Source organism: Hyla sarda, unplaced genomic scaffold (genome assembly GCF_029499605.1).
Source record: "Hyla sarda isolate aHylSar1 unplaced genomic scaffold, aHylSar1.hap1 scaffold_330, whole genome shotgun sequence".
Taxonomy (NCBI): domain Eukaryota; kingdom Metazoa; phylum Chordata; class Amphibia; order Anura; family Hylidae; genus Hyla; species Hyla sarda.
In genome coordinates, this window is record NW_026610043.1 from 86,564 (window position 1) to 112,099 (window position 25,536).

The following is a 25,536-nucleotide window of genomic DNA, read 5'->3' on the forward strand; positions in this document are numbered from 1 at the left end:
CCTCCGTGGGTGAGAATTTGAGTTTGAGAATTGGAGACCAAAATGATGAGTTGCACTGACTGGTTTATGAACGTCTATTCATTTAGCGTTTTAATGACCATGTTTGCACACTGATTGGTGTAAAAAAATAAAATAAAACTAAATAATAATAATCTAGCACACCTGTGCAGGTTTGACATGACATGACAGGTAGCTGTCTTGTGGGTGGTGCTGAATCCTGTTAAATGACATGAGGGTCTCATGCCTATACACAAGGGTGTGTCATTGCTGTTGCTTGACCATGCATTGGTTTCTGTGGTCAGTGAATGGTAAAAACAAAATTTACCATCCATTGATGGATGGGAAATCCGCCATGAGGCATTTGTTTTTAGAAACTGCTGCTCACAACCAATGTTGCAATGGAGTGTCTCCATCTGCTGGTGGTATTGGAAAGGCATTAGTGCTATGACAGGGTCTGAAGAAGAAGAAGAAGAAGAAGAAGACGGAAAAAAATATATATAAAAAGAAAAAGAGAGAGAGAGAGAGAGAGACTGACTTAGTGAGCGAGTGAGTGAGAGAGTGAGAGTGAGTGAGAGTGAATGAGTGAGTGAGTGATTGAGTGAGTGAGTGAGAACAAATGAGTTAAAGCAAGTGAGTGAGAGAGATCGAATGAATGAAAGTCTGAATGACAGAAAGAAAAAAGGATGAAGAAAGAAGCATGAAGAAAAAAAAATGTATATGGAGTTGCTGACATGAGTGCAATCTACAAAGCCGTTGAGGCTGATCCTCATGGGAGGATTATTGCACCAGGACCCTTAGCACTTTTAAAATGCCATTCAATGCCACGGGCTAGATGTAAACTGCAGATGACCATGTTGTGGTAGTTACCATGGATACCCAAGTGATGTGTGAGCTAACACATAGGCCCAACAGATTCCAAGAAGGCCAGAATCACCAGCGGCACCACCATCGATTGTCAGGTCACCCGGATTCAGCAAATACCAGAGTCCAAAATGATGCAGGTTTATACTGTTAATTTTCAGTTTATCGTTACAGTTGGTGTTATTCCATGTCGGAAGGGACGCAGCTACAGCCAGTGGGGTAACTAGAGACAGGCAGGCAGCTATGTGCAACAAAGGTAGGCGTGTTGTTTTCATATGCAGATCTGAAATATTGTCTTATATGCAAGAGGAGGAGTGATGGGGGTTCAGGCAAAAGCCAGGCTATGGATTGCATTGCTAAATGCTCCATCAGAGTGCAATGGTCGCCTGTCCTTTTTTTAAGTGATGATGTGGGTTTAGCCTGTGCTCTATGTATGTATGGGTGGCTGACTGCCACCCACCCAGAAAGTGTATGGGAGGCTGGTTGGCTGCCAGCCTTCCTTCCATTCCTATGAGTAATGTGAGTGCTCATGAAGGGGACATGGTTGGGTCCACCCCTTTCCTGGTTATCCCCTCTAGGCCTTTTGGCTTAGATCAAGTGTAAAAAAAGAAAGGATCTTGCGACAGATTGCATCCTGAGGCACGTTTTTTTTTGTGTGAATACTTGCACTTGGGTGACTTGTGAGCACATACTGATACATACGTTCCCTATCTGGGGACCATAAATTAAATGGATTTTTGAGAAAGGGAGCTGATTTGGAAGCTTGCTTCTGTCGCCCTATGCATTGACCCGATGTGGCAGTATCTTTGGGTAGTGAACAGTGCACCACCCCATTCCAGTGTTAAACAAGAAAGATTCTCATTTAATCCTCCGTGGGTGAGAATTTGAGTTTGAGAATTGGAGACCAAAATGATGAGTTGCACTGACTGGTTTATGAACGTCTATTCATTTAGCGTTTTAATGACCATGTTTGCACACTGATTGGTGTAAAAAAATAAAATAAAACTAAATAATAATAATCTAGCACACCTGTGCAGGTTTGACATGACATGACAGGTAGCTGTCTTGTGGGTGGTGCTGAATCCTGTTAAATGACATGAGGGTCTCATGCCTATACACAAGGGTGTGTCATTGCTGTTTCTTGACCATGCATTGGTTTCTGTGGTCAGTGAATGATAAAAACAAAATTTACCATCCATTGATGGATGGGAAATCCGCCATGAGGCATTTGTTTTTAGAAACTGCTGCTCACAACCAATGTTGCAATGGAGTGTCTCCATCTGCTGGTGGTATTGGAAAGGCATTAGTGCTATGACAGGGTCTGAAGAAGAAGAAGAAGAAGAAGAAGAAGAAGAAGAAGAAGACGGAAAAATATATATATAAAAAGAAAAAGAGAGAGAGAGAGAGAGACTGACTTAGTGAGCGAGTGAGTGAGAGAGTGAGAGTGAGTGAGAGTGAATGAGTGAGTGAGTGATTGAGTGAGTGAGTGAGTGAGTGAGAACAAATGAGTTAAAGCAAGTGAGTGAGAGAGATCGAATGAATGAAAGTCTGAATGACAGAAAGAAAAAAGGATGAAGAAAGAAGCATGAAGAAAAAAAAATGTATATGGAGTTGCTGACATGAGTGCAATCTACAAAGCCGTTGAGGCTGATCCTCATGGGAGGATTATTGCACCAGGACCCTTAGCACTTTTAAAATGCCATTCAATGCCACGGGCTAGATGTAAACTGCAGATGACCATGTTGTGGTAGTTACCATGGATACCCAAATGATGTGTGAGCTAACACATAGGCCCAACAGATTCCAAGAAGGCCAGAATCACCAGCGGCACCACCATCGATTGTCAGGTCACCCGGATTCAGCAAATACCAGAGTCCAAAATGATGCAGGTTTATACTGTTAATTTTCAGTTTATCGTTACAGTTGGTGTTATTCCATGTCGGAAGGGACGCAGCTACAGCCAGTGGGGTAACTAGAGACAGGCAGGCAGCTATGTGCAACAAAGGTAGGCGTGTTGTTTTCATATGCAGATCTGAAATATTGTCTTATATGCAAGAGGAGGAGTGATGGGGGTTCAGGCAAAAGCCAGGCTATGGATTGCATTGCTAAATGCTCCATCAGAGTGCAATGGTCGCCTGTCCTTTTTTTAAGTGATGATGTGGGTTTAGCCTGTGCTGTATGTATGTATGGGTGGCTGACTGCCACCCACCCAGAAAGTGTATGGGAGGCTGGTTGGCTGCCAGCCTTCCTTCCATTCCTATGAGTAATGTGAGTGCTCATGAAGGGGACATGGTTGGGTCCACCCCTTTCCCGGTTATCCCCTCTAGGCCTTTTGGCTTAGATCAAGTGTAAAAAAAGAAAGGATCTTGCGACAGATCGCATCCTGAGGCACGTTTTTTTTTGTGTGAATACTTGCACTTGGGTGACTTGTGAGCACATACTGATACATACGTTCCCTATCTGGGGACCATAAATTAAATGGATTTTTGAGAAAGGGAGCTGATTTGGAAGCTTGCTTCTGTCGCCCTATGCATTGACCCGATGTGGCAGTATCTTCGGGTAGTGAACAGTGCACCACCCCATTCCAGTGTTAAACAAGAAAGATTCTCATTTAATCCTCCGTGGGTGAGAATTTGAGTTTGAGAATTGGAGACCAAAATGATGAGTTGCACTGACTGGTTTATGAACGTCTATTCATTTAGCGTTTTAATGACCATGTTTGCACACTGATTGGTGTAAAAAAATAAAATAAAACTAAATAATAATAATCTAGCACACCTGTGCAGGTTTGACATGACATGACAGGTAGCTGTCTTGTGGGTGGTGCTGAATCCTGTTAAATGACATGAGGGTCTCATGCCTATACACAAGGGTGTGTCATTGCTGTTGCTTGACCATGCATTGGTTTCTGTGGTCAGTGAATGGTAAAAACAAAATTTACCATCCATTGATGGATGGGAAATCCGCCATGAGGCATTTGTTTTTAGAAACTGCTGCTCACAACCAATGTTGCAATGGAGTGTCTCCATCTGCTGGTGGTATTGGAAAGGCATTAGTGCTATGACAGGGTCTGAAGAAGAAGAAGAAGAAGAAGAAGAAGACGGAAAAAAATATATATAAAAAGAAAAAGAGAGAGAGAGAGAGAGACTGACTTAGTGAGCGAGTGAGTGAGAGAGTGAGAGTGAGTGAGAGTGAATGAGTGAGTGAGTGATTGAGTGAGTGAGTGAGTGAGAACAAATGAGTTAAAGCAAGTGAGTGAGAGAGATCGAATGAATGAAAGTCTGAATGACAGAAAGAAAAAAGGATGAAGAAAGAAGCATGAAGAAAAAAAAATGTATATGGAGTTGCTGACATGAGTGCAATCTACAAAGCCGTTGAGGCTGATCCTCATGGGAGGATTATTGCACCAGGACCCTTAGCACTTTTAAAATGCCATTCAATGCCACGGGCTAGATGTAAACTGCAGATGACCATGTTGTGGTAGTTACCATGGATACCCAAGTGATGTGTGAGCTAACACATAGGCCCAACAGATTCCAAGAAGGCCAGAATCACCAGCGGCACCACCATCGATTGTCAGGTCACCCGGATTCAGCAAATACCAGAGTCCAAAATGATGCAGGTTTATACTGTTAATTTTCAGTTTATCGTTACAGTTGGTGTTATTCCATGTCGGAAGGGACGCAGCTACAGCCAGTGGGGTAACTAGAGACAGGCAGGCAGCTATGTGCAACAAAGGTAGGCGTGTTGTTTTCATATGCAGATCTGAAATATTGTCTTATATGCAAGAGGAGGAGTGATGGGGGTTCAGGCAAAAGCCAGGCTATGGATTGCATTGCTAAATGCTCCATCAGAGTGCAATGGTCGCCTGTCCTTTTTTTAAGTGATGATGTGGGTTTAGCCTGTGCTGTATGTATGTATGGGTGGCTGACTGCCACCCACCCAGAAAGTGTATGGGAGGCTGGTTGGCTGCCAGCCTTCCTTCCATTCCTATGAGTAATGTGAGTGCTCATGAAGGGGACATGGTTGGGTCCACCCCTTTCCTGGTTATCCCCTCTAGGCCTTTTGGCTTAGATCAAGTGTAAAAAAAGAAAGGATCTTGCGACAGATCGCATCCTGAGGCACGTTTTTTTTTGTGTGAATACTTGCACTTGGGTGACTTGTGAGCACATACTGATACATACGTTCCCTATCTGGGGACCATAAATTAAATGGATTTTTGAGAAAGGGAGCTGATTTGGAAGCTTGCTTCTGTCGCCCTATGCATTGACCCGATGTGGCAGTATCTTCGGGTAGTGAACAGTGCACCACCCCATTCCAGTGTTAAACAAGAAAGATTCTCATTTAATCCTCCGTGGGTGAGAATTTGAGTTTGAGAATTGGAGACCAAAATGATGAGTTGCACTGACTGGTTTATGAACGTCTATTCATTTAGCGTTTTAATGACCATGTTTGCACACTGATTGGTGTAAAAAAATAAAATAAAACTAAATAATAATAATCTAGCACACCTGTGCAGGTTTGACATGACATGACAGGTAGCTGTCTTGTGGGTGGTGCTGAATCCTGTTAAATGACATGAGGGTCTCATGCCTATACACAAGGGTGTGTCATTGCTGTTGCTTGACCATGCATTGGTTTCTGTGGTCAGTGAATGATAAAAACAAAATTTACCATCCATTGATGGATGGGAAATCCGCCATGAGGCATTTGTTTTTAGAAACTGCTGCTCACAACCAATGTTGCAATGGAGTGTCTCCATCTGCTGGTGGTATTGGAAAGGCATTAGTGCTATGACAGGGTCTGAAGAAGAAGAAGAAGAAGAAGAAGAAGAAGAAGAAGACGGAAAAATATATATATAAAAAGAAAAAGAGAGAGAGAGAGAGAGACTGACTTAGTGAACGAGTGAGTGAGAGAGTGAGAGTGAGTGAGAGTGAATGAGTGAGTGAGTGATTGAGTGAGTGAGTGAGTGAGTGAGAACAAATGAGTTAAAGCAAGTGAGTGAGAGAGATCGAATGAATGAAAGTCTGAATGACAGAAAGAAAAAAGGATGAAGAAAGAAGCATGAAGAAAAAAAAATGTATATGGAGTTGCTGACATGAGTGCAATCTACAAAGCCGTTGAGGCTGATCCTCATGGGAGGATTATTGCACCAGGACCCTTAGCACTTTTAAAATGCCATTCAATGCCACGGGCTAGATGTAAACTGCAGATGACCATGTTGTGGTAGTTACCATGGATACCCAAGTGATGTGTGAGCTAACACATAGGCCCAACAGATTCCAAGAAGGCCAGAATCACCAGCGGCACCACCATCGATTGTCAGGTCACCCGGATTCAGCAAATACCAGAGTCCAAAATGATGCAGGTTTATACTGTTAATTTTCAGTTTATCGTTACAGTTGGTGTTATTCCATGTCGGAAGGGACGCAGCTACAGCCAGTGGGGTAACTAGAGACAGGCAGGCAGCTATGTGCAACAAAGGTAGGCGTGTTGTTTTCATATGCAGATCTGAAATATTGTCTTATATGCAAGAGGAGGAGTGATGGGGGTTCAGGCAAAAGCCAGGCTATGGATTGCATTGCTAAATGCTCCATCAGAGTGCAATGGTCGCCTGTCCTTTTTTTAAGTGATGATGTGGGTTTAGCCTGTGCTGTATGTATGTATGGGTGGCTGACTGCCACCCACCCAGAAAGTGTATGGGAGGCTGGTTGGCTGCCAGCCTTCCTTCCATTCCTATGAGTAATGTGAGTGCTCATGAAGGGGACATGGTTGGGTCCACCCCTTTCCCGGTTATCCCCTCTAGGCCTTTTGGCTTAGATCAAGTGTAAAAAAAGAAAGGATCTTGCGACAGATCGCATCCTGAGGCACGTTTTTTTTTGTGTGAATACTTGCACTTGGGTGACTTGTGAGCACATACTGATACATACGTTCCCTATCTGGGGACCATAAATTAAATGGATTTTTGAGAAAGGGAGCTGATTTGGAAGCTTGCTTCTGTCGCCCTATGCATTGACCCGATGTGGCAGTATCTTCGGGTAGTGAACAGTGCACCACCCCATTCCAGTGTTAAACAAGAAAGATTCTCATTTAATCCTCCGTGGGTGAGAATTTGAGTTTGAGAATTGGAGACCAAAATGATGAGTTGCACTGACTGGTTTATGAACGTCTATTCATTTAGCGTTTTAATGACCATGTTTGCACACTGATTGGTGTAAAAAAATAAAATAAAACTAAATAATAATAATCTAGCACACCTGTGCAGGTTTGACATGACATGACAGGTAGCTGTCTTGTGGGTGGTGCTGAATCCTGTTAAATGACATGAGGGTCTCATGCCTATACACAAGGGTGTGTCATTGCTGTTGCTTGACCATGCATTGGTTTCTGTGGTCAGTGAATGATAAAAACAAAATTTACCATCCATTGATGGATGGGAAATCCGCCATGAGGCATTTGTTTTTAGAAACTGCTGCTCACAACCAATGTTGCAATGGAGTGTCTCCATCTGCTGGTGGTATTGGAAAGGCATTAGTGCTATGACAGGGTCTGAAGAAGAAGAAGAAGAAGAAGAAGAAGACGGAAAAAAATATATATAAAAAGAAAAAGAGAGAGAGAGAGACTGACTTAGTGAGCGAGTGAGTGAGAGAGTGAGAGTGAGTGAGAGTGAATGAGTGAGTGAGTGATTGAGTGAGTGAGTGAGTGAGTGAGAACAAATGAGTTAAAGCAAGTGAGTGAGAGAGATCGAATGAATGAAAGTCTGAATGACAGAAAGAAAAAAGGATGAAGAAAGAAGCATGAAGAAAAAAAAATGTATATGGAGTTGCTGACATGAGTGCAATCTACAAAGCCGTTGAGGCTGATCCTCATGGGAGGATTATTGCACCAGGACCCTTAGCACTTTTAAAATGCCATTCAATGCCACGGGCTAGATGTAAACTGCAGATGACCATGTTGTGGTAGTTACCATGGATACCCAAGTGATGTGTGAGCTAACACATAGGCCCAACAGATTCCAAGAAGGCCAGAATCACCAGCGGCACCACCATCGATTGTCAGGTCACCCGGATTCAGCAAATACCAGAGTCCAAAATGATGCAGGTTTATACTGTTAATTTTCAGTTTATCGTTACAGTTGGTGTTATTCCATGTCGGAAGGGACGCAGCTACAGCCAGTGGGGTAACTAGAGACAGGCAGGCAGCTATGTGCAACAAAGGTAGGCGTGTTGTTTTCATATGCAGATCTGAAATATTGTCTTATATGCAAGAGGAGGAGTGATGGGGGTTCAGGCAAAAGCCAGGCTATGGATTGCATTGCTAAATGCTCCATCAGAGTGCAATGGCCGCCTGTCCTTTTTTTAAGTGATGATGTGGGTTTAGCCTGTGCTGTATGTATGTATGGGTGGCTGACTGCCACCCACCCAGAAAGTGTATGGGAGGCTGGTTGGCTGCCAGCCTTCCTTCCATTCCTATGAGTAATGTGAGTGCTCATGAAGGGGACATGGTTGGGTCCACCCCTTTCCCGGTTATCCCCTCTAGGCCTTTTGGCTTAGATCAAGTGTAAAAAAAGAAAGGATCTTGCGACAGATCGCATCCTGAGGCACGTTTTTTTTTGTGTGAATACTTGCACTTGGGTGACTTGTGAGCACATACTGATACATACGTTCCCTATCTGGGGACCATAAATTAAATGGATTTTTGAGAAAGGGAGCTGATTTGGAAGCTTGCTTCTGTCGCCCTATGCATTGACCCGATGTGGCAGTATCTTCGGGTAGTGAACAGTGCACCACCCCATTCCAGTGTTAAACAAGAAAGATTCTCATTTAATCCTCCGTGGGTGAGAATTTGAGTTTGAGAATTGGAGACCAAAATGATGAGTTGCACTGACTGGTTTATGAACGTCTATTCATTTAGCGTTTTAATGACCATGTTTGCACACTGATTGGTGTAAAAAAATAAAATAAAACTAAATAATAATAATCTAGCACACCTGTGCAGGTTTGACATGACATGACAGGTAGCTGTCTTGTGGGTGGTGCTGAATCCTGTTAAATGACATGAGGGTCTCATGCCTATACACAAGGGTGTGTCATTGCTGTTGCTTGACCATGCATTGGTTTCTGTGGTCAGTGAATGATAAAAACAAAATTTACCATCCATTGATGGATGGGAAATCCGCCATGAGGCATTTGTTTTTAGAAACTGCTGCTCACAACCAATGTTGCAATGGAGTGTCTCCATCTGCTGGTGGTATTGGAAAGGCATTAGTGCTATGACAGGGTCTGAAGAAGAAGAAGAAGAAGAAGAAGAAGACGGAAAAAAATATATATAAAAAGAAAAAGAGAGAGAGAGAGAGAGACTGACTTAGTGAGCGAGTGAGTGAGAGAGTGAGAGTGAGTGAGAGTGAATGAGTGAGTGAGTGATTGAGTGAGTGAGTGAGTGAGTGAGAACAAATGAGTTAAAGCAAGTGAGTGAGAGAGATCGAATGAATGAAAGTCTGAATGACAGAAAGAAAAAAGGATGAAGAAAGAAGCATGAAGAAAAAAAAATGTATATGGAGTTGCTGACATGAGTGCAATCTACAAAGCCGTTGAGGCTGATCCTCATGGGAGGATTATTGCACCAGGACCCTTAGCACTTTTAAAATGCCATTCAATGCCACGGGCTAGATGTAAACTGCAGATGACCATGTTGTGGTAGTTACCATGGATACCCAAGTGATGTGTGAGCTAACACATAGGCCCAACAGATTCCAAGAAGGCCAGAATCACCAGCGGCACCACCATCGATTGTCAGGTCACCCGGATTCAGCAAATACCAGAGTCCAAAATGATGCAGGTTTATACTGTTAATTTTCAGTTTATCGTTACAGTTGGTGTTATTCCATGTCGGAAGGGACGCAGCTACAGCCAGTGGGGTAACTAGAGACAGGCAGGCAGCTATGTGCAACAAAGGTAGGCGTGTTGTTTTCATATGCAGATCTGAAATATTGTCTTATATGCAAGAGGAGGAGTGATGGGGGTTCAGGCAAAAGCCAGGCTATGGATTGCATTGCTAAATGCTCCATCAGAGTGCAATGGTCGCCTGTCCTTTTTTTAAGTGATGATGTGGGTTTAGCCTGTGCTGTATGTATGTATGGGTGGCTGACTGCCACCCACCCAGAAAGTGTATGGGAGGCTGGTTGGCTGCCAGCCTTCCTTCCTTCCATTCCTATGAGTAATGTGAGTGCTCATGAAGGGGACATGGTTGGGTCCACCCCTTTCCTGGTTATCCCCTCTAGGCCTTTTGGCTTAGATCAAGTGTAAAAAAAGAAAGGATCTTGCGACAGATCGCATCCTGAGGCACGTTTTTTTTTGTGTGAATACTTGCACTTGGGTGACTTGTGAGCACATACTGATACATACGTTCCCTATCTGGGGACCATAAATTAAATGGATTTTTGAGAAAGGGAGCTGATTTGGAAGCTTGCTTCTGTCGCCCTATGCATTGACCCGATGTGGCAGTATCTTCGGGTAGTGAACAGTGCACCACCCCATTCCAGTGTTAAACAAGAAAGATTCTCATTTAATCCTCCGTGGGTGAGAATTTGAGTTTGAGAATTGGAGACCAAAATGATGAGTTGCACTGACTGGTTTATGAACGTCTATTCATTTAGCGTTTTAATGACCATGTTTGCACACTGATTGGTGTAAAAAAATAAAATAAAACTAAATAATAATAATCTAGCACACCTGTGCAGGTTTGACATGACATGACAGGTAGCTGTCTTGTGGGTGGTGCTGAATCCTGTTAAATGACATGAGGGTCTCATGCCTATACACAAGGGTGTGTCATTGCTGTTGCTTGACCATGCATTGGTTTCTGTGGTCAGTGAATGATAAAAACAAAATTTACCATCCATTGATGGATGGGAAATCCGCCATGAGGCATTTGTTTTTAGAAACTGCTGCTCACAACCAATGTTGCAATGGAGTGTCTCCATCTGCTGGTGGTATTGGAAAGGCATTAGTGCTATGACAGGGTCTGAAGAAGAAGAAGAAGAAGAAGAAGAAGAAGAAGAAGAAGAAGACGGAAAAATATATATATAAAAAGAAAAAGAGAGAGAGAGAGAGAGACTGACTTAGTGAGCGAGTGAGTGAGAGAGTGAGAGTGAGTGAGAGTGAATGAGTGAGTGAGTGATTGAGTGAGTGAGTGAGTGAGTGAGTGAGAACAAATGAGTTAAAGCAAGTGAGTGAGAGAGATCGAATGAATGAAAGTCTGAATGACAGAAAGAAAAAAGGATGAAGAAAGAAGCATGAAGAAAAAAAAATGTATATGGAGTTGCTGACATGAGTGCAATCTACAAAGCCGTTGAGGCTGATCCTCATGGGAGGATTATTGCACCAGGACCCTTAGCACTTTTAAAATGCCATTCAATGCCACGGGCTAGATGTAAACTGCAGATGACCATGTTGTGGTAGTTACCATGGATACCCAAATGATGTGTGAGCTAACACATAGGCCCAACAGATTCCAAGAAGGCCAGAATCACCAGCGGCACCACCATCGATTGTCAGGTCACCCGGATTCAGCAAATACCAGAGTCCAAAATGATGCAGGTTTATACTGTTAATTTTCAGTTTATCGTTACAGTTGGTGTTATTCCATGTCGGAAGGGACGCAGCTACAGCCAGTGGGGTAACTAGAGACAGGCAGGCAGCTATGTGCAACAAAGGTAGGCGTGTTGTTTTCATATGCAGATCTGAAATATTGTCTTATATGCAAGAGGAGGAGTGATGGGGGTTCAGGCAAAAGCCAGGCTATGGATTGCATTGCTAAATGCTCCATCAGAGTGCAATGGTCGCCTGTCCTTTTTTTAAGTGATGATGTGGGTTTAGCCTGTGCTGTATGTATGTATGGGTGGCTGACTGCCACCCACCCAGAAAGTGTATGGGAGGCTGGTTGGCTGCCAGCCTTCCTTCCATTCCTATGAGTAATGTGAGTGCTCATGAAGGGGACATGGTTGGGTCCACCCCTTTCCCGGTTATCCCCTCTAGGCCTTTTGGCTTAGATCAAGTGTAAAAAAAGAAAGGATCTTGCGACAGATCGCATCCTGAGGCACGTTTTTTTTTGTGTGAATACTTGCACTTGGGTGACTTGTGAGCACATACTGATACATACGTTCCCTATCTGGGGACCATAAATTAAATGGATTTTTGAGAAAGGGAGCTGATTTGGAAGCTTGCTTCTGTCGCCCTATGCATTGACCCGATGTGGCAGTATCTTCGGGTAGTGAACAGTGCACCACCCCATTCCAGTGTTAAACAAGAAAGATTCTCATTTAATCCTCCGTGGGTGAGAATTTGAGTTTGAGAATTGGAGACCAAAATGATGAGTTGCACTGACTGGTTTATGAACGTCTATTCATTTAGCGTTTTAATGACCATGTTTGCACACTGATTGGTGTAAAAAAATAAAATAAAACTAAATAATAATAATCTAGCACACCTGTGCAGGTTTGACATGACATGACAGGTAGCTGTCTTGTGGGTGGTGCTGAATCCTGTTAAATGACATGAGGGTCTCATGCCTATACACAAGGGTGTGTCATTGCTGTTGCTTGACCATGCATTGGTTTCTGTGGTCAGTGAATGGTAAAAACAAAATTTACCATCCATTGATGGATGGGAAATCCGCCATGAGGCATTTGTTTTTAGAAACTGCTGCTCACAACCAATGTTGCAATGGAGTGTCTCCATCTGCTGGTGGTATTGGAAAGGCATTAGTGCTATGACAGGGTCTGAAGAAGAAGAAGAAGAAGAAGAAGACGGAAAAAAATATATATAAAAAGAAAAAGAGAGAGAGAGAGAGAGAGACTGACTTAGTGAGCGAGTGAGTGAGAGAGTGAGAGTGAGTGAGAGTGAATGAGTGAGTGAGTGATTGAGTGAGTGAGTGAGTGAGTGAGAACAAATGAGTTAAAGCAAGTGAGTGAGAGAGATCGAATGAATGAAAGTCTGAATGACAGAAAGAAAAAAGGATGAAGAAAGAAGCATGAAGAAAAAAAAATGTATATGGAGTTGCTGACATGAGTGCAATCTACAAAGCCGTTGAGGCTGATCCTCATGGGAGGATTATTGCACCAGGACCCTTAGCACTTTTAAAATGCCATTCAATGCCACGGGCTAGATGTAAACTGCAGATGACCATGTTGTGGTAGTTACCATGGATACCCAAGTGATGTGTGAGCTAACACATAGGCCCAACAGATTCCAAGAAGGCCAGAATCACCAGCGGCACCACCATCGATTGTCAGGTCACCCGGATTCAGCAAATACCAGAGTCCAAAATGATGCAGGTTTATACTGTTAATTTTCAGTTTATCGTTACAGTTGGTGTTATTCCATGTCGGAAGGGACGCAGCTACAGCCAGTGGGGTAACTAGAGACAGGCAGGCAGCTATGTGCAACAAAGGTAGGCGTGTTGTTTTCATATGCAGATCTGAAATATTGTCTTATATGCAAGAGGAGGAGTGATGGGGGTTCAGGCAAAAGCCAGGCTATGGATTGCATTGCTAAATGCTCCATCAGAGTGCAATGGTCGCCTGTCCTTTTTTTAAGTGATGATGTGGGTTTAGCCTGTGCTGTATGTATGTATGGGTGGCTGACTGCCACCCACCCAGAAAGTGTATGGGAGGCTGGTTGGCTGCCAGCCTTCCTTCCATTCCTATGAGTAATGTGAGTGCTCATGAAGGGGACATGGTTGGGTCCACCCCTTTCCCGGTTATCCCCTCTAGGCCTTTTGGCTTAGATCAAGTGTAAAAAAAGAAAGGATCTTGCGACAGATCGCATCCTGAGGCACGTTTTTTTTTGTGTGAATACTTGCACTTGGGTGACTTGTGAGCACATACTGATACATACGTTCCCTATCTGGGGACCATAAATTAAATGGATTTTTGAGAAAGGGAGCTGATTTGGAAGCTTGCTTCTGTCGCCCTATGCATTGACCCGATGTGGCAGTATCTTCGGGTAGTGAACAGTGCACCACCCCATTCCAGTGTTAAACAAGAAAGATTCTCATTTAATCCTCCGTGGGTGAGAATTTGAGTTTGAGAATTGGAGACCAAAATGATGAGTTGCACTGACTGGTTTATGAACGTCTATTCATTTAGCGTTTTAATGACCATGTTTGCACACTGATTGGTGTAAAAAAATAAAATAAAACTAAATAATAATAATCTAGCACACCTGTGCAGGTTTGACATGACATGACAGGTAGCTGTCTTGTGGGTGGTGCTGAATCCTGTTAAATGACATGAGGGTCTCATGCCTATACACAAGGGTGTGTCATTGCTGTTGCTTGACCATGCATTGGTTTCTGTGGTCAGTGAATGATAAAAACAAAATTTACCATCCATTGATGGATGGGAAATCGAGGCATTTGTTTTTAGAAACTGCTGCTCACAACCAATGTTGCAATGGAGTGTCTCCATCTGCTGGTGGTATTGGAAAGGCATTAGTGCTATGACAGGGTCTGAAGAAGAAGAAGAAGAAGAAGAAGAAGAAGAAGAAGAAGACGGAAAAATATATATATAAAAAGAAAAAGAGAGAGAGAGAGAGAGACTGACTTAGTGAGCGAGTGAGTGAGAGAGTGAGAGTGAGTGAGAGTGAATGAGTGAGTGAGTGATTGAGTGAGTGAGTGAGTGAGTGAGAACAAATGAGTTAAAGCAAGTGAGTGAGAGAGATCGAATGAATGAAAGTCTGAATGACAGAAAGAAAAAAGGATGAAGAAAGAAGCATGAAGAAAAAAAAATGTATATGGAGTTGCTGACATGAGTGCAATCTACAAAGCCGTTGAGGCTGATCCTCATGGGAGGATTATTGCACCAGGACCCTTAGCACTTTTAAAATGCCATTCAATGCCACGGGCTAGATGTAAACTGCAGATGACCATGTTGTGGTAGTTACCATGGATACCCAAATGATGTGTGAGCTAACACATAGGCCCAACAGATTCCAAGAAGGCCAGAATCACCAGCGGCACCACCATCGATTGTCAGGTCACCCGGATTCAGCAAATACCAGAGTCCAAAATGATGCAGGTTTATACTGTTAATTTTCAGTTTATCGTTACAGTTGGTGTTATTCCATGTCGGAAGGGACGCAGCTACAGCCAGTGGGGTAACTAGAGACAGGCAGGCAGCTATGTGCAACAAAGGTAGGCGTGTTGTTTTCATATGCAGATCTGAAATATTGTCTTATATGCAAGAGGAGGAGTGATGGGGGTTCAGGCAAAAGCCAGGCTATGGATTGCATTGCTAAATGCTCCATCAGAGTGCAATGGTCGCCTGTCCTTTTTTTAAGTGATGATGTGGGTTTAGCCTGTGCTGTATGTATGTATGGGTGGCTGACTGCCACCCACCCAGAAAGTGTATGGGAGGCTGGTTGGCTGCCAGCCTTCCTTCCATTCCTATGAGTAATGTGAGTGCTCATGAAGGGGACATGGTTGGGTCCACCCCTTTCCCGGTTATCCCCTCTAGGCCTTTTGGCTTAGATCAAGTGTAAAAAAAGAAAGGATCTTGCGACAGATCGCATCCTGAGGCACGTTTTTTTTTTGTGTGAATACTTGCACTTGGGTGACTTGTGAGCACATACTGATACATACGTTCCCTATCTGGGGACCATAAATTAAATGGATTTTTGAGAAAGGGAGCTGATTTGGAAGCTTGCTTCTGTCGCCCTATGCATTGACCCGATGTGGCAGTATCTTCGGGTAGTGAACAGTGCACCACCCCATTCCAGTGTTAAACAAGAAAGATTCTCATTTAATCCTCCGTGGGTGAGAATTTGAGTTTGAGAATTGGAGACCAAAATGATGAGTTGCACTGACTGGTTTATGAACGTCTATTCATTTAGCGTTTTAATGACCATGTTTGCACACTGATTGGTGTAAAAAAATAAAATAAAACTAAATAATAATAATCTAGCACACCTGTGCAGGTTTGACATGACATGACAGGTAGCTGTCTTGTGGGTGGTGCTGAATCCTGTTAAATGACATGAGGGTCTCATGCCTATACACAAGGGTGTGTCATTGCTGTTGCTTGACCATGCATTGGTTTCTGTGGTCAGTGAATGGTAAAAACAAAATTTACCATCCATTGATGGATGGGAAATCCGCCATGAGGCATTTGTTTTTAGAAACTGCTGCTCACAACCAATGTTGCAATGGAGTGTCTCCATCTGCTGGTGGTATTGGAAAGGCATTAGTGCTATGACAGGGTCTGAAGAAGAAGAAGAAGAAGAAGACGGAAAAAAATATATATAAAAAGAAAAAGAGAGAGAGAGAGAGAGACTGACTTAGTGAGCGAGTGAGTGAGAGAGTGAGAGTGAGTGAGAGTGAATGAGTGAGTGAGTGATTGAGTGAGTGAGTGAGTGAGAACAAATGAGTTAAAGCAAGTGAGTGAGAGAGATCGAATGAATGAAAGTCTGAATGACAGAAAGAAAAAAGGATGAAGAAAGAAGCATGAAGAAAAAAAAATGTATATGGAGTTGCTGACATGAGTGCAATCTACAAAGCCGTTGAGGCTGATCCTCATGGGAGGATTATTGCACCAGGACCCTTAGCACTTTTAAAATGCCATTCAATGCCACGGGCTAGATGTAAACTGCAGATGACCATGTTGTGGTAGTTACCATGGATACCCAAGTGATGTGTGAGCTAACACATAGGCCCAACAGATTCCAAGAAGGCCAGAATCACCAGCGGCACCACCATCGATTGTCAGGTCACCCGGATTCAGCAAATACCAGAGTCCAAAATGATGCAGGTTTATACTGTTAATTTTCAGTTTATCGTTACAGTTGGTGTTATTCCATGTCGGAAGGGACGCAGCTACAGCCAGTGGGGTAACTAGAGACAGGCAGGCAGCTATGTGCAACAAAGGTAGGCGTGTTGTTTTCATATGCAGATCTGAAATATTGTCTTATATGCAAGAGGAGGAGTGATGGGGGTTCAGGCAAAAGCCAGGCTATGGATTGCATTGCTAAATGCTCCATCAGAGTGCAATGGTCGCCTGTCCTTTTTTTAAGTGATGATGTGGGTTTAGCCTGTGCTGTATGTATGTATGGGTGGCTGACTGCCACCCACCCAGAAAGTGTATGGGAGGCTGGTTGGCTGCCAGCCTTCCTTCCATTCCTATGAGTAATGTGAGTGCTCATGAAGGGGACATGGTTGGGTCCACCCCTTTCCCGGTTATCCCCTCTAGGCCTTTTGGCTTAGATCAAGTGTAAAAAAAGAAAGGATCTTGCGACAGATCGCATCCTGAGGCACGTTTTTTTTTGTGTGAATACTTGCACTTGGGTGACTTGTGAGCACATACTGATACATACGTTCCCTATCTGGGGACCATAAATTAAATGGATTTTTGAGAAAGGGAGCTGATTTGGAAGCTTGCTTCTGTCGCCCTATGCATTGACCCGATGTGGCAGTATCTTCGGGTAGTGAACAGTGCACCACCCCATTCCAGTGTTAAACAAGAAAGATTCTCATTTAATCCTCCGTGGGTGAGAATTTGAGTTTGAGAATTGGAGACCAAAATGATGAGTTGCACTGACTGGTTTATGAACGTCTATTCATTTAGCGTTTTAATGACCATGTTTGCACACTGATTGGTGTAAAAAAATAAAATAAAACTAAATAATAATAATCTAGCACACCTGTGCAGGTTTGACATGACATGACAGGTAGCTGTCTTGTGGGTGGTGCTGAATCCTGTTAAATGACATGAGGGTCTCATGCCTATACACAAGGGTGTGTCATTGCTGTTGCTTGACCATGCATTGGTTTCTGTGGTCAGTGAATGATAAAAACAAAATTTACCATCCATTGATGGATGGGAAATCTGCCATGAGGCATTTGTTTTTAGAAACTGCTGCTCACAACCAATGTTGCAATGGAGTGTCTCCATCTGCTGGTGGTATTGGAAAGGCATTAGTGCTATGACAGGGTCTGAAGAAGAAGAAGAAGAAGAAGAAGAAGAAGACGGAAAAAAATATATATAAAAAGAAAAAGAGAGAGAGAGAGAGAGACTGACTTAGTGAGCGAGTGAGTGAGAGAGTGAGAGTGAGTGAGAGTGAATGAGTGAGTGAGTTATTGAGTGAGTGAGTGAGTGAGTGAGAACAAATGAGTTAAAGCAAGTGAGTGAGAGAGATCGAATGAATGAAAGTCTGAATGACAGAAAGAAAAAAGGATGAAGAAAGAAGCATGAAGAAAAAAAAATGTATATGGAGTTGCTGACATGAGTGCAATCTACAAAGCCGTTGAGGCTGATCCTCATGGGAGGATTATTGCACCAGGACCCTTAGCACTTTTAAAATGCCATTCAATGCCACGGGCTAGATGTAAACTGCAGATGACCATGTTGTGGTAGTTACCATGGATACCCAAGTGATGTGTGAGCTAACACATAGGCCCAACAGATTCCAAGAAGGCCAGAATCACCAGCGGCACCACCATCGATTGTCAGGTCACCCGGATTCAGCAAATACCAGAGTCCAAAATGATGCAGGTTTATACTGTTAATTTTCAGTTTATCGTTACAGTTGGTGTTATTCCATGTCGGAAGGGACGCAGCTACAGCCAGTGGGGTAACTAGAGACAGGCAGGCAGCTATGTGCAACAAAGGTAGGCGTGTTGTTTTCATATGCAGATCTGAAATATTGTCTTATATGCAAGAGGAGGAGTGATGGGGGTTCAGGCAAAAGCCAGGCTATGGATTGCATTGCTAAATGCTCCATCAGAGTGCAATGGTCGCCTGTCCTTTTTTTAAGTGATGATGTGGGTTTAGCCTGTGCTGTATGTATGTATGGGTGGCTGACTGCCACCCACCCAGAAAGTGTATGGGAGGCTGGTTGGCTGCCAGCCTTCCTTCCATTCCTATGAGTAATGTGAGTGCTCATGAAGGGGACATGGTTGGGTCCACCCCTTTCCCGGTTATCCCCTCTAGGCCTTTTGGCTTAGATCAAGTGTAAAAAAAGAAAGGATCTTGCGACAGATCGCATCCTGAGGCACGTTTTTTTTTGTGTGAATACTTGCACTTGGGTGACTTGTGAGCACATACTGATACATACGTTCCCTATCTGGGGACCATAAATTAAATGGATTTTTGAGAAAGGGAGCTGATTTGGAAGCTTGCTTCTGTCGCCCTATGCATTGACCCGATGTGGCAGTATCTTCGGGTAGTGAACAGTGCACCACCCCCATTCCAGTGTTAAACAAGAAAGATTCTCATTTAATCCTCCGTGGGTGAGAATTTGAGTTTGAGAATTGGAGACCAAAATGATGAGTTGCACTGACTGGTTTATGAACGTCTATTCATTTAGCGTTTTAATGACCATGTTTGCACACTGATTGGTGTAAAAAAATAAAATAAAACTAAATAATAATAATCTAGCACACCTGTGCAGGTTTGACATGACATGACAGGTAGCTGTCTTGTGGGTGGTGCTGAATCCTGTTAAATGACATGAGGGTCTCATGCCTATACACAAGGGTGTGTCATTGCTGTTGCTTGACCATGCATTGGTTTCTGTGGTCAGTGAATGATAAAAACAAAATTTACCATCCATTGATGGATGGGAAATCCGCCATGAGGCATTTGTTTTTAGAAACTGCTGCTCACAACCAATGTTGCAATGGAGTGTCTCCATCTGCTGGTGGTATTGGAAAGGCATTAGTGCTATGACAGGGTCTGAAGAAGAAGAAGAAGAAGAAGAAGAAGAAGAAGACGGAAAAATATATATATAAAAAGAAAAAGAGAGAGAGAGAGAGAGACTGACTTAGTGAGCGAGTGAGTGAGAGAGTGAGAGTGAGTGAGAGTGAATGAGTGAGTGAGTGATTGAGTGAGTGAGTGAGTGAGTGAGAACAAATGAGTTAAAGCAAGTGAGTGAGAGAGATCGAATGAATGAAAGTCTGAATGACAGAAAGAAAAAAGGATGAAGAAAGAAGCATGAAGAAAAAAAAATGTATATGGAGTTGCTGACATGAGTGCAATCTACAAAGCCGTTGAGGCTGATCCTCATGGGAGGATTATTGCACCAGGACCCTTAGCACTTTTAAAATGCCATTCAATGCCACGGGCTAGATGTAAACTGCAGATGACCATGTTGTGGTAGTTACCATGGATACCCAAATGATGTGTGAGCTAACACATAGGCCCAACAGATTCCAAGAAGGCCAGAATCACCAGCGGCACCACCATCGATTGTCAGGTCACCCGGATTCAGCAAATACCAGAGTCCAAAATGATGCAGGTTTATACTGTTAATTTTCAGTTTATCGTTACAGTTGGTGTTATTCCATGTCGGAAGGGACGCAGCTACAGCCAGTGGGGTAACTAGAGACAGGCAGGCAGCTATGTGCAACAAAGGTAGGCGTGTTGTTTTCATATGCAGATCTGAAATATTGTCTTATATGCAAGAGGAGGAGTGATGGGGGTTCAGGCAAAAGCCAGGCTATGGATTGCATTGCTAAATGCTCCATCAGAGTGCAATGGTCGCCTGTCCTTTTTTTAAGTGATGATGTGGGTTTAGCCTGTGCTGTATGTATGTATGGGTGGCTGACTGCCACCCACCCAGAAAGTGTATGGGAGGCTGGTTGGCTGCCAGCCTTCCTTCCATTCCTATGAGTAATGTGAGTGCTCATGAAGGGGACATGGTTGGGTCCACCCCTTTCCCGGTTATCCCCTCTAGGCCTTTTGGCTTAGATCAAGTGTAAAAAAAGAAAGGATCTTGCGACAGATCGCATCCTGAGGCACGTTTTTTTTTGTGTGAATACTTGCACTTGGGTGACTTGTGAGCACATACTGATACATACGTTCCCTATCTGGGGACCATAAATTAAATGGATTTTTGAGAAAGGGAGCTGATTTGGAAGCTTGCTTCTGTCGCCCTATGCATTGACCCGATGTGGCAGTATCTTCGGGTAGTGAACAGTGCACCACCCCATTCCAGTGTTAAACAAGAAAGATTCTCATTTAATCCTCCGTGGGTGAGAATTTGAGTTTGAGAATTGGAGACCAAAATGATGAGTTGCACTGACTGGTTTATGAACGTCTATTCATTTAGCGTTTTAATGACCATGTTTGCACACTGATTGGTGTAAAAAAATAAAATAAAACTAAATAATAATAATCTAGCACACCTGTGCAGGTTTGACATGACATGACAGGTAGCTGTCTTGTGGGTGGTGCTGAATCCTGTTAAATGACATGAGGGTCTCATGCCTATACACAAGGGTGTGTCATTGCTGTTGCTTGACCATGCATTGGTTTCTGTGGTCAGTGAATGGTAAAAACAAAATTTACCATCCATTGATGGATGGGAAATCCGCCATGAGGCATTTGTTTTTAGAAACTGCTGCTCACAACCAATGTTGCAATGGAGTGTCTCCATCTGCTGGTGGTATTGGAAAGGCATTAGTGCTATGACAGGGTCTGAAGAAGAAGAAGAAGAAGAAGAAGACGGAAAAAAATATATATAAAAAGAAAAAGAGAGAGAGAGAGAGAGAGACTGACTTAGTGAGCGAGTGAGTGAGAGAGTGAGAGTGAGTGAGAGTGAATGAGTGAGTGAGTGATTGAGTGAGTGAGTGAGTGAGTGAGAACAAATGAGTTAAAGCAAGTGAGTGAGAGAGATCGAATGAATGAAAGTCTGAATGACAGAAAGAAAAAAGGATGAAGAAAGAAGCATGAAGAAAAAAAAATGTATATGGAGTTGCTGACATGAGTGCAATCTACAAAGCCGTTGAGGCTGATCCTCATGGGAGGATTATTGCACCAGGACCCTTAGCACTTTTAAAATGCCATTCAATGCCACGGGCTAGATGTAAACTGCAGATGACCATGTTGTGGTAGTTACCATGGATACCCAAGTGATGTGTGAGCTAACACATAGGCCCAACAGATTCCAAGAAGGCCAGAATCACCAGCGGCACCACCATCGATTGTCAGGTCACCCGGATTCAGCAAATACCAGAGTCCAAAATGATGCAGGTTTATACTGTTAATTTTCAGTTTATCGTTACAGTTGGTGTTATTCCATGTCGGAAGGGACGCAGCTACAGCCAGTGGGGTAACTAGAGACAGGCAGGCAGCTATGTGCAACAAAGGTAGGCGTGTTGTTTTCATATGCAGATCTGAAATATTGTCTTATATGCAAGAGGAGGAGTGATGGGGGTTCAGGCAAAAGCCAGGCTATGGATTGCATTGCTAAATGCTCCATCAGAGTGCAATGGTCGCCTGTCCTTTTTTTAAGTGATGATGTGGGTTTAGCCTGTGCTGTATGTATGTATGGGTGGCTGACTGCCACCCACCCAGAAAGTGTATGGGAGGCTGGTTGGCTGCCAGCCTTCCTTCCATTCCTATGAGTAATGTGAGTGCTCATGAAGGGGACATGGTTGGGTCCACCCCTTTCCCGGTTATCCCCTCTAGGCCTTTTGGCTTAGATCAAGTGTAAAAAAAGAAAGGATCTTGCGACAGATCGCATCCTGAGGCACGTTTTTTTTTGTGTGAATACTTGCACTTGGGTGACTTGTGAGCACATACTGATACATACGTTCCCTATCTGGGGACCATAAATTAAATGGATTTTTGAGAAAGGGAGCTGATTTGGAAGCTTGCTTCTGTCGCCCTATGCATTGACCCGATGTGGCAGTATCTTCGGGTAGTGAACAGTGCACCACCCCATTCCAGTGTTAAACAAGAAAGATTCTCATTTAATCCTCCGTGGGTGAGAATTTGAGTTTGAGAATTGGAGACCAAAATGATGAGTTGCACTGACTGGTTTATGAACGTCTATTCATTTAGCGTTTTAATGACCATGTTTGCACACTGATTGGTGTAAAAAAATAAAATAAAACTAAATAATAATAATCTAGCACACCTGTGCAGGTTTGACATGACATGACAGGTAGCTGTCTTGTGGGTGGTGCTGAATCCTGTTAAATGACATGAGGGTCTCATGCCTATACACAAGGGTGTGTCATTGCTGTTGCTTGACCATGCATTGGTTTCTGTGGTCAGTGAATGATAAAAACAAAATTTACCATCCATTGATGGATGGGAAATCTGCCATGAGGCATTTGTTTTTAGAAACTGCTGCTCACAACCAATGTTGCAATGGAGTGTCTCCATCTGCTGGTGGTATTGGAAAGGCATTAGTGCTATGACAGGGTCTGAAGAAGAAGAAGAAGAAGAAGAAGAAGACGGAAAAAAATATATATAAAAAGAAAAAGAGAGAGAGAGAGAGAGACTGACTTAGTGAGCGAGTGAGTGAGAGAGTGAGAGTGAGTGAGAGTGAATGAGTGAGTGAGTGATTGAGTGAGTGAGTGAGTGAGTGAGAACAAATGAGTTAAAGCAAGTGAGTGAGAGAGATCGAATGAATGAAAGTCTGAATGACAGAAAGAAAAAAGGATGAAGAAAGAAGCATGAAGAAAAAAAAATGTATATGGAGTTGCTGACATGAGTGCAATCTACAAAGCCGTTGAGGCTGATCCTCATGGGAGGATTATTGCACCAGGACCCTTAGCACTTTTAAAATGCCATTCAATGCCACGGGCTAGATGTAAACTGCAGATGACCATGTTGTGGTAGTTACCATGGATACCCAAGTGATGTGTGAGCTAACACATAGGCCCAACAGATTCCAAGAAGGCCAGAATCACCAGCGGCACCACCATCGATTGTCAGGTCACCCGGATTCAGCAAATACCAGAGTCCAAAATGATGCAGGTTTATACTGTTAATTTTCAGTTTATCGTTACAGTTGGTGTTATTCCATGTCGGAAGGGACGCAGCTACAGCCAGTGGGGTAACTAGAGACAGGCAGGCAGCTATGTGCAACAAAGGTAGGCGTGTTGTTTTCATATGCAGATCTGAAATATTGTCTTATATGCAAGAGGAGGAGTGATGGGGGTTCAGGCAAAATCCAGGCTATGGATTGCATTGCTAAATGCTCCATCAGAGTGCAATGGTCGCCTGTCCTTTTTTTAAGTGATGATGTGGGTTTAGCCTGTGCTGTATGTATGTATGGGTGGCTGACTGCCACCCACCCAGAAAGTGTATGGGAGGCTGGTTGGCTGCCAGCCTTCCTTCCATTCCTATGAGTAATGTGAGTGCTCATGAAGGGGACATGGTTGGGTCCACCCCTTTCCCGGTTATCCCCTCTAGGCCTTTTGGCTTAGATCAAGTGTAAAAAAAGAAAGGATCTTGCGACAGATCGCATCCTGAGGCACGTTTTTTTTTGTGTGAATACTTGCACTTGGGTGACTTGTGAGCACATACTGATACATACGTTCCCTATCTGGGGACCATAAATTAAATGGATTTTTGAGAAAGGGAGCTGATTTGGAAGCTTGCTTCTGTCGCCCTATGCATTGACCCGATGTGGCAGTATCTTCGGGTAGTGAACAGTGCACCACCCCCATTCCAGTGTTAAACAAGAAAGATTCTCATTTAATCCTCCGTGGGTGAGAATTTGAGTTTGAGAATTGGAGACCAAAATGATGAGTTGCACTGACTGGTTTATGAACGTCTATTCATTTAGCGTTTTAATGACCATGTTTGCACACTGATTGGTGTAAAAAAATAAAATAAAACTAAATAATAATAATCTAGCACACCTGTGCAGGTTTGACATGACATGACAGGTAGCTGTCTTGTGGGTGGTGCTGAATCCTGTTAAATGACATGAGGGTCTCATGCCTATACACAAGGGTGTGTCATTGCTGTTGCTTGACCATGCATTGGTTTCTGTGGTCAGTGAATGATAAAAACAAAATTTACCATCCATTGATGGATGGGAAATCCGCCATGAGGCATTTGTTTTTAGAAACTGCTGCTCACAACCAATGTTGCAATGGAGTGTCTCCATCTGCTGGTGGTATTGGAAAGGCATTAGTGCTATGACAGGGTCTGAAGAAGAAGAAGAAGACGGAAAAAAAATATATATAAAAAGAAAAAGAGAGAGAGAGAGAGACTGACTTAGTGAGCGAGTGAGTGAGAGAGTGAGAGTAAGTGAGAGTGAATGAGTGAGTGAGTGATTGAGTGAGTGAGTGAGTGAGTGAGAACAAATGAGTTAAAGCAAGTGAGTGAGAGAGATCGAATGAATGAAAGTCTGAATGACAGAAAGAAAAAAGGATGAAGAAAGAAGCATGAAGAAAAAAAAATGTATATGGAGTTGCTGACATGAGTGCAATCTACAAAGCCGTTGAGGCTGATCCTCATGGGAGGATTATTGCACCAGGACCCTTAGCACTTTTAAAATGCCATTCAATGCCACGGGCTAGATGTAAACTGCAGATGACCATGTTGTGGTAGTTACCATGGATACCCAAGTGATGTGTGAGCTAACACATAGGCCCAACAGATTCCAAGAAGGCCAGAATCACCAGCGGCACCACCATCGATTGTCAGGTCACCCGGATTCAGCAAATACCAGAGTCCAAAATGATGCAGGTTTATACTGTTAATTTTCAGTTTATCGTTACAGTTGGTGTTATTCCATGTCGGAAGGGACGCAGCTACAGCCAGTGGGGTAACTAGAGACAGGCAGGCAGCTATGTGCAACAAAGGTAGGCGTGTTGTTTTCATATGCAGATCTGAAATATTGTCTTATATGCAAGAGGAGGAGTGATGGGGGTTCA

General features: G+C 43.3%; 14 pseudogenes; all 14 read left to right on the plus strand.

The window, feature by feature from the left end:
- The first annotated feature begins 1,428 nt into the window (after window positions 1–1,428).
- On the plus strand, window positions 1,429–1,692 carry LOC130330210 (U2 spliceosomal RNA; annotated as a pseudogene).
- A 1,485-nt stretch (window positions 1,693–3,177) lies between these two features.
- On the plus strand, window positions 3,178–3,441 carry LOC130330054 (U2 spliceosomal RNA; annotated as a pseudogene).
- A 1,469-nt stretch (window positions 3,442–4,910) lies between these two features.
- LOC130330056 (U2 spliceosomal RNA) lies at window positions 4,911–5,174 on the plus strand (annotated as a pseudogene).
- Window positions 5,175–6,656: 1,482 nt separating this feature from the next.
- On the plus strand, window positions 6,657–6,920 carry LOC130330058 (U2 spliceosomal RNA; annotated as a pseudogene).
- Window positions 6,921–8,389: 1,469 nt separating this feature from the next.
- Window positions 8,390–8,653, plus strand: LOC130330059 (U2 spliceosomal RNA; annotated as a pseudogene).
- A 1,477-nt stretch (window positions 8,654–10,130) lies between these two features.
- LOC130330060 (U2 spliceosomal RNA) lies at window positions 10,131–10,394 on the plus strand (annotated as a pseudogene).
- A 1,492-nt stretch (window positions 10,395–11,886) lies between these two features.
- On the plus strand, window positions 11,887–12,150 carry LOC130330061 (U2 spliceosomal RNA; annotated as a pseudogene).
- Window positions 12,151–13,622: 1,472 nt separating this feature from the next.
- On the plus strand, window positions 13,623–13,886 carry LOC130330062 (U2 spliceosomal RNA; annotated as a pseudogene).
- A 1,479-nt stretch (window positions 13,887–15,365) lies between these two features.
- LOC130330161 (U2 spliceosomal RNA) lies at window positions 15,366–15,630 on the plus strand (annotated as a pseudogene).
- A 1,463-nt stretch (window positions 15,631–17,093) lies between these two features.
- LOC130330063 (U2 spliceosomal RNA) lies at window positions 17,094–17,357 on the plus strand (annotated as a pseudogene).
- Window positions 17,358–18,833: 1,476 nt separating this feature from the next.
- Window positions 18,834–19,097, plus strand: LOC130330064 (U2 spliceosomal RNA; annotated as a pseudogene).
- Window positions 19,098–20,577: 1,480 nt separating this feature from the next.
- Window positions 20,578–20,841, plus strand: LOC130330065 (U2 spliceosomal RNA; annotated as a pseudogene).
- Window positions 20,842–22,313: 1,472 nt separating this feature from the next.
- LOC130330067 (U2 spliceosomal RNA) lies at window positions 22,314–22,577 on the plus strand (annotated as a pseudogene).
- A 1,473-nt stretch (window positions 22,578–24,050) lies between these two features.
- Window positions 24,051–24,314, plus strand: LOC130330068 (U2 spliceosomal RNA; annotated as a pseudogene).
- The last annotated feature ends 1,222 nt before the right edge of the window (window positions 24,315–25,536 follow it).